Here is an 8,591-nt window from a genome sequence, read left to right as displayed (position 1 = left end):
TTATAAGGTATACTTGAAGAGGCATCACCATTTCTCTTCATCAGTTAATTAACACACCTTCAGAATCTTGCTACTGCACTGAGAATAATAGCCCTCAGAAGTGGAAGAAAAACAAAACAAGGTGATTTAGAACTATTATGCCAAGAATATAATGATGCCAGCAAGACCAGGTGGAGTGGAGCAGGGTAAATGTCATTGTAGTCATTTGCCCACCTCTAGCTCCTTTGCTTGCTGGTCCCAGTCCCACCCGCCCCAGCCATGCTCTCTGCTCTTGCCTTGCCAGGCTGGGACCACTCTCTGCTGCAGCTTCAGCACCTAGGCCCCCATATCAATGCTAAAATAGTTGTGCTCAGGGCTTCTGGAGGAATTGGGCAGCCCTTTTCACTTCTCCTGAACAATAGCCCTTTGGTGAGCCACCTAACACTCTACAATATTGCTCATATACCAGGAGTGGCCACAGATCTGAGCCACATAGAGACCAGAGTGACTGTGAAAGGCTACCTTAGACCTGAGAAGCTGGCAAATTACCTGAAAGGTTGTGATAGCTGGTTATTCCAGCTGGCGTCCCAACAAAATCAGGCATAACGTAGGATAACCTGTTCAACACCAATGATACTGTTACAGAAGACCGGAAAAAAAAAACAAGCCATGCTTAGAGAAAGGGAATTACATTTTATTAAGGGCAGGGCCAGAGAAAAATGTGCCTTTCAAATTCTGCCGCCCCCCCCCCCCCCACATGGAGGAAACCTTTTCTATTTATACTTTTCCTAGCTCTTTTGTCTCCTAAATTTGGAATGAGACTTCTGGGCCTTCTGGGAAAGAAGGCCTATGTGCTGGGAAGGGGCCATGAGACCATATCTCAAGGCCTGGCCTGGTGTCAGCACTGACAACTCTGTCTGGGGCATAGTCCACGGCCTCTCTGGAATGGGATTTTCCTTATTATTGAAGCAAGCAAGTATTTACAGAAGCCAAAATAGCAGGGTTAAAATTTCAAACAGCAGTTTTTATATAAGATGGATGCTTCATTCCCCACTGGTTTTATGTACATGAGTCAAATCATTGACTCTTTTGGGTCATTGTTGGTGAGGGAGTTATATTGACCCATGAGGACTATAAGCTTGATAGAATTAATTCTCTGCTGAATAAAGTCAGTGGGCCTGTTTATAAGATAAGGGCCCGGAATGAGGGCCAGAACTAATCTTTAGAGGGTACAAAGAGTCCTGGACTCTCTATTTTGCCTGGACTGTCTTAAGCCAGGTGTGATGAAGACACGTCGGGATCCCGTCGACCTGAACTGCTGTGGGAGTGGTCCTTTTCAGGTAGGAGTCAGTTCTTGTGTGGCAAATTTCTTTACCCAGAGTCACCAGAGTGGAGGGATGGATGGAATCAGAAGTTGGTATAGGCAGAGTACCTTGGACATGCTTCTGGACTGCTTTCTGGGTGGACTGTAAAGCCTGTAAGAACTTGAGTAAAGATTGGTTGTGGATTTCAGCTTTTCTAGATTGGGTTTCCATGTAAGCTGGTGAGGTGGGTAGGTCAGGGTTTGGAAGAGTCACTAGAATCTGTAGAGGCCCCACTGGTTTTAGGGCAGCCTCCCTGGCTGCTTCATCTGCAGCCTCATTCCCTCTTGCTTCTGGGGAGTCCCCTTGTCTCACATAAGTAGAGATGGAAAGACTTAATTACATCTGGTAGTGCTAGTTGGCCCATCATCCTTGCTCTGCTCATATCTATCTAACTGCCTAATATATTACCTCAAGGATCCTGGTTCTGAATTCTTTTAGGGAAAATGGACGTTGGTGGGCTCTTCTAGCTACTTCCTGCTGAGGCGGGTCAGAAGTTTCTCTCAGAGCCAAGAGATCCTTGCTGTCTGTCAGAGGGACAATGAGGCCTGGGCACAGAAGGAGGTGGGCTTGTGACCTGGCAGAGACAAACTGTAACAAATGGTCTAGTGGAAGGGAAAGAAAACCTTTCAGTTTTAATAACTTCTATTGAAATAGAATTTTTCTCCTCAAAATTACCCCCATGTTTATCAAAAGAGCCAAATCAAGACTAATTTATCTATTGTATTTAATTTGGCCTGATTGTTTGCATAAACATAACAAGAAGGGTAACTGACTACCTTTGCTGGAATTTCATGATTGAGTGTGCCCTGTAGGACCAGGACGCCACACCATCCAGCAGCTGTTAGGCCTGCCTGCAGTATCTGTTGAGTTAGGTGAAGCCCTCACCTGTAGTGGCTCTACCCGGGTCCATGCCCTAGTCTTCAAGGCCCATCTCAGCCCTTCTATTCATCATGGTTCAGAGTGTGGGGGGTCCCACAGGGATGCAGAGGCGCCCTTATTGCTCCCCTTCTACATTGACCAGCCACCAGTGATGGTAGGGTACGGGCCTGATGCTCCAGCACCAGCTATTTTCAGGGCTACCAAGCAGGATACCAGGCTTTCTCCATGGCACTCTTAATGGCTTCAAGTCTTCAGAGTTCAGGCAGGGCTCTTTAAAACATGATACTCCAGTCAAAGTTTCTGGTTAATAAAACCACTATTGGAAACCAGTCTTATTGAATTTATGCAAAGTAATGTATTGCCATGATTTATTTATTAAGTATTGCCAAATTTTGGAGGAATTGTATAAGGAGAAAAATATACTGACCTGCTTTAAGATAGAATTTTCCTTGCCAGTCCTTTTTATGGACTTTCCAAAGTAATATTTTCTGAATGTATTATAACAAACAGTAACTGTTAGATTTTTTTATCAGTTCCCCCTAAGTACTTTGGCATAACTATTTACCCTCTGTTTAGGGAGGCAGAATGTAAATTATTTACTCTTCCTGGCTTACTGGCCTGTATTATTGGATTTCCTTTCAACATTTCTCTTATCCTTCTTATTACATACACAACCTTTATAAATTTTACACTTCCGAATTAGCCTTCAAACCTTCTATCTATGTCCTTTAAAACTGCATAACAATGCCTCAGATCTTCTACTCAGTAGTCCTTATTTTTTGAAACCTCAATCCTTTAATGATTCCTAAAAAGTAAACAGCAAGAATTTCTTAGATTAACATTTATGACTTAGATTTTCTGTGATAAAACTAAGAATAGGTAAAAATATTTTTTGAGAGACAGAGATTAAAACTTAAACTAGTTGTAACATTAGAGATATTATATCTTAAAGTTCCTTTGCTGAATATTCGGCCACCACCCAAGAAGTACCCAGTCACCCCGCCCTTCCTGGCTCAGACAATGAGATTTTCTTTATGTGTATTGGAAGGGTTAAAAAGAAGAAAACGGGACAGAGGAAGATCCACTGTGTTTTGTAGAAAGCCTTGAGTCCAACATAATTCAGTAAGTAAGAAACCAAGGATGCCAGCAGAGCAGGTTGTAGCCAGCAAATTCAACAAAAACCTATCTCTCCCTGCCAAAGCCCTTCCCCCCACCCCGCCCCGCTTTTCTGCATTAACCATTTACTCTGTCCTTAGCAAGGGAAATAAGGCAAGTGGTCTGAGATCCTGTATAACCAGGCTTTTTACACTTAAGGAACAGCTGCTCTCCCTTCCAGATTTTCCTTCTTAACTCCAAGGCTCCAGAAGATCTCAAATCCTCCTCCTCCTTCACCACTTCTGATATCTCCAACCATCCCCCTGTCCCCCAGACTAGGGCTTCTCTATCTCAGCAGGCTGAGAGTGAATTCCACCGCCTCTATCCTTTCTCACACCTGCTCCAGAGCAGTTTGCGGCTCTTTTCCTCCCCCAGAGACCCACTGTAAATCTATCAGGAAGGGCAGGCAGGTCGCAGTTCTCGGGACCACGTGATTCTCTGTTTGCTAGCAGGGCTGAAAAAGGCAGCCTACAAAGCAGTTAATTATGACTAATCTTAACCCAACAAGCCTTTGTTTAAACTTCTCTGGATTGGCAACCTTCACAAATTTTATACCTTTAAATTAACCCTAGAATTCCAAAATTTTAAACTAACACAGCAAAATTATAAATCAAGGAAAAGCAATTACAAATGCTCTACAGTCTTCCCCCTAAAGCAGGGTTTGCACTCTCTTTCACACAGACTCTCACACTTACATTTATACACCAGACAGTCTGAGTTTTTTACTTCTACCAGATATTTACTCAGAGTTTAAACAGTCCACCTGATTCCTGATTAATTGTCTGAGGAAGTCCTTGACTTCCTGGGAGGTGATCAAGCTCCCCCTTCCACTCACTCGGAGGAAGGGCCCTACCTTACCGATTCTGTCGACAGGTCCAGAAGTGTCCGTCCACTCTCTCCAGATGCCGGCCAGGTCTTAGGTTAAGGTCCGGGAGTGCCCAGAGTCCCCTGGTTCAATTTTGCTAAATCAGCAGAGCGGTGCCTCCTGGAGGCCTGTCCTGTTCCCCCAGGCCCCAAACCCGGTCCACTCACCAGAGGCCAAAAGTTTGGCCTTCTTCTGGGTCAGGGAACCATTATGTTACAGAAGACCGGGAAAAAAATGCCATTCTTAGAGAAAGGGAGTTACATTTTATTAAGGACAGGGCCAGAGAAAAATGTGCCTTTCAAATTCTGCCCCCCCCCCCCCCCACATGGAGGAAACCTTTTCTATTTATATTTTTCCTAGCTCTTTTGTCTCCCAAATTTGGAATGAGACTTCCGGGCCTTCTGGGAAAGAAGGCCTACGTGTTGGGAAGGGGCCATGAGACCATATCTCAAGGCCTGGCCTGGTGTCAGCACTGACAACTCTGTCTGGGGTATAGTCCATGGCCTCTCTGGAATGGGATTAGTCTTATTTTCCTTATTATTTAAGCAAGCAAGTGTTTACGGAAGCCAAAATAGCAAGGTTAAAATTTCAAACAGCAGTTTTTATATAAGATGGATGCTTCAATACAATTGTGGTCACCTTGACTGCTGCCTGTGCCCAGCATTGCACTGAGGCTGTGATCTGCATCATTTCAAATTCAGGTAACTCCACCACCCCATCACATCATAAGGTTTCAAGAAACATGGAGTGTACAATGCCAATAAGACCTCTGGGGTGACAACCCTGGACGATGTCAGAGCCAACACTTTCATAGCAGAACTAAAAGGTTTGGATCCAGCTAGAGTCAATGTTCCTGTCTTTGACAATCATGCTGGAAAGACCATCATCCCCTGATCTCTCAGTGCACTGCCAAGGTGGACTTTCCCCAGGACCAGCTGACAACCTTCACTGGCCAGAATTGCAGTGGTCAAGGCTAAAGCTGGAACAGGCTCTGCCACCCTGTCCATATCTTTTCCCTTGTAGATGCAATCAACTGTCGAATGTTCCTTTGTTAAGTCCCAAGAAATGTACTGTCCTTATTTCTCTACACCAAAGCTACTGGGGGAAAAGGGCATCAAGAAGGATGTAAGCAGTGGCAAAATCATCCTTTTCAAAGAGAAGATGATAGTTGTAGTCATTCCTGAGCTGAAAGCCTCAATAAAGAAAGGAGAAGAGTTTGGAAAGAACCTAAAATGAGAAAGCAGTTAGTGAGCAATTCATTTCCTTAACTTATTAAAGCATCATGTCATTTCTGATATCTTTGTGTTTCAATTTGCTTTGATGAATACTGTATTCACATTACCATCTCTTCCAAATTGTAGATCAGTCCACTGGTGCCTCAATAAACACGGGCTTTGATTTTCTCTTAAAAAAAAAAGAAAGAAAATACACTGATGCCAGTTAAGGTACACAATGCTGATTAATTCTTGCTAATGGAACAAACATCAGTGGCAACTTGAGCCTGATAAGTGTGCATGAAAGAAACAGCATTGTCTTGGTCACCACATAATGTGCTGAAGAGTAAGGAAGAAAGGTGCGACTTTTAAAATCTCTTAGCACCTGCTTTGATATAGCTACTTGCAGTAGAAGTGAGGCCTGAGAAGATGATGGTGCTCAGATGCTTCCTGAAGTTTAACTTGCACATGAATCAGTATGGATCTGTTAAACTAGAGATTCTAATTCAGTAGGTCTGGGGAGAGGTCAGGGATCTACATTTCTAGTGAATTCCCAGGTGAATCCAGTACTCCTGGCATCATTCGTATAGCAAGGATTGAGAGCAGTAGGGATGGAATCTACTGAATGAGCAGATGGGGGAGAGGAGGGAGGGATGGGACTTGCAGAGAGAGAATAGGGGATAAATGAAGATTCTGATGAGGCAAGCAAGACCTGGAAGGCTTACTCTTTCTCTGCAGTACCCCTTTCTCAGGACTTCTCAAGTACTTAGAAAGTGTAGTAATTCAAAACTATATAGTGCTATTTGATGATTTTCCTGGAAATTGGTGAAGGAGCTGACATTTGTATCTAGGTTGGGTAGGGGTAGAAACAAGTATTTGACTAGTTGTAGAACCCCTTAAAGAGAAGAACAGAAGCAGCAAGGATTTTAGACTATGAAGAATCATGGAATTAGTTTCAAACAAAGTTTACCTAAATCTCCCAGGGACTAGCTGATACCTGGATTATCGTATCTAATAAAAGAGTAATATGCAAATTGACCATACCTCCGCTACACCCACAAGCCACACCCACCAGCCAATCAGGAGTGAGTATGCAAATTAACCTAACCAAGATGGCTGTGGCCATGGAGCAAGGAGGAGGCTTGGGTTTCCCTGGTGATGGAGAAAGCCAAGCTTCTTGCACACCCTGGCCAGCCCAGGCCTCCACTCAAGGCTACAAAGTTTCAATTATAGAAGATAAATAAATCCCAACAAAAATGGCTGCAGCCATGGAGCGAACAGGAGGCTTGGGTTTCCCCGATGATGAAGGAAGCCAAGTTTCCTGCACACCCTGGCTGGCCCAGGCCTCTGCTCAAGGCTACAAAGTTTCAATTATAGAATATAAATAAATCCCAGATACCAGGGCCTCTGCTTGGGTCGCTGGGTGGCATGACCAGCCTGCAAACCACCACAGGCCCCTCACCCAGGCTGCCCCATGCCCCAAGGGAACCCCCACCATGATCCAGGATAACCTTCAGGGCAAACCAGCCGGCCCCCATCCGTGCACCAGGCCTCTATCCTATCTAATAAAAGAGTAATATGCAAATTGATCATCACTCCAACACACAAGATGGCTGCCCCCATGTGACCACAAGATGGCTGCCACAAGATGGCAGTTTGGAGGGATCAGGCCAGCAGGGGAGGGCAGTAATGAGCAATCAGGCCAGCAAGGGAGTGCAGTTGGGAGGGACCAGGCCTGCAATGGAGGGGAGTAGGTGGCAATCAAGCCTGCACGGGAGAGCAGTTAGGGGTGACCAGGCTGGCAGAGGAGGCAAGTTGGGGGCGACCAGGCCTGCAGGGAAGAGCAGTGGGGGGGGGGAACCAGGCCTGCAGGGGAGAGCAGTTGGGGGGGGGGGGACCAGGCCTGCAGGGGAGGGCAGTTAGGGGTGACCAGGCCTCCAGGGGAGGGCAGTTAGGGGTGACCAGGCCTCCAGGGGAGGGCAGTTAGGGGCAATCAGGCTGTCAGGGGGGCAGTTAGGCATCAATCAGGCTGGCAGGGGAGTGGTTAGGGGGTGATCAGGAAGGCAGGAAGGCGAGCAGTTGGGAGCCAGCAGTTCTGGATTGTGAGAGGGATGTCCTACTGACAGTTTAGGCCCAATCCTGGTGGGACCCCTGATCTCTATGTCCTTCTCTCCATCCACCATGGCCCAAGTTTAACACCTGATCATCACTGGCAGTTGGACATCCCTTGAGGGGTCCCGTGAACAAATTTCATGCACTGGGCCTCTAGTAATAATATAATAATTATAGGGAGAAACCACGATGGCGGCATAGGTAAACATCTGAACTTACTGCCTCGCACAACCACTTCAAAACTACAACTAAAAGACAAAATGGACATCATCCAGAAGCACAGGAAGGCTGGATAAGTGTAAATTCTACAACTAGAAGGGAAGAGAAAAGCACACTGAGACTCAGAAGAACTGCGGAAGTAAAGTGCAGAGGTACGGAGGCGCGTGCGGAGAGAGGGCTGGCGGCAACTGAGTACACGGCTGGCTTTCTCAATTGGGAGGGAGACACAAGCTCCCAACTGCTCTGAACTACAGTTCCGGGTGAGACTCTGGGAAACCAGTCTCATACGGGGAGAAACTGGACTGTCTGGAAGCGGTTGGAACACGAGGGTGGTTTTCTCTCAGAGGTGCTTACAGAGATTACCATGGGACATTGAGACCCGGAGACCACTTAGGGCAGGGCTAACGGGAAGCCATTGCTATTTGCTCCAACCTGAGACTCCGCCCCATCCAAGCTGTGCGCAGAGGATTTTGCATATGAATGGCCTGGTCCTTTGAAATCTAAACTTACCTAACAAACTGCAGCTGAGTCAGAGAGACCCAGAACATCCAAAAGAAGACCCAAGGCCCCACAGCAGCTTGCATTGCTTCACAGATGGGCCTTATCTGGGCACCTCCAAAACCCAAACAAAAAAGAGGAATCTGCAGATCTCTCCATAGCTCCTGCTGGGTGGCCTCAGGCAGAGGCTAAATTAGCACCTCCTTGGAGATCCAAGAGCCAGTATACCCAGGGGTCAGAGTGGGACCATCCAGATTACAACTCCTCAGATCCATAAGGGACACACTCAGGGGGCAGACTCAGTGA

General features: G+C 46.1%; 1 pseudogene across 1 annotated transcript; it reads left to right on the top strand.

Moving 5' to 3' along the window:
• Positions 1-258: 258 nt before the first annotated feature.
• Positions 259-5,478, top strand: LOC307096225 (malate dehydrogenase, mitochondrial-like; annotated as a pseudogene). The gene is made up of 2 exons: positions 259-617; positions 4,871-5,478. The product of its transcript is annotated as a malate dehydrogenase, mitochondrial-like (transcript).
• The last annotated feature ends 3,113 nt before the right edge of the window (positions 5,479-8,591 follow it).

This window comes from Cnephaeus nilssonii, assembly GCF_951640355.1.
Source record: "Cnephaeus nilssonii genome assembly, chromosome: X".
NCBI lineage: Eukaryota > Metazoa > Chordata > Mammalia > Chiroptera > Vespertilionidae > Cnephaeus > Cnephaeus nilssonii.
The sequence above is the reverse complement of the archived record's forward strand: the minus strand, read 5'-3'. Positions and strand labels throughout refer to the sequence as shown.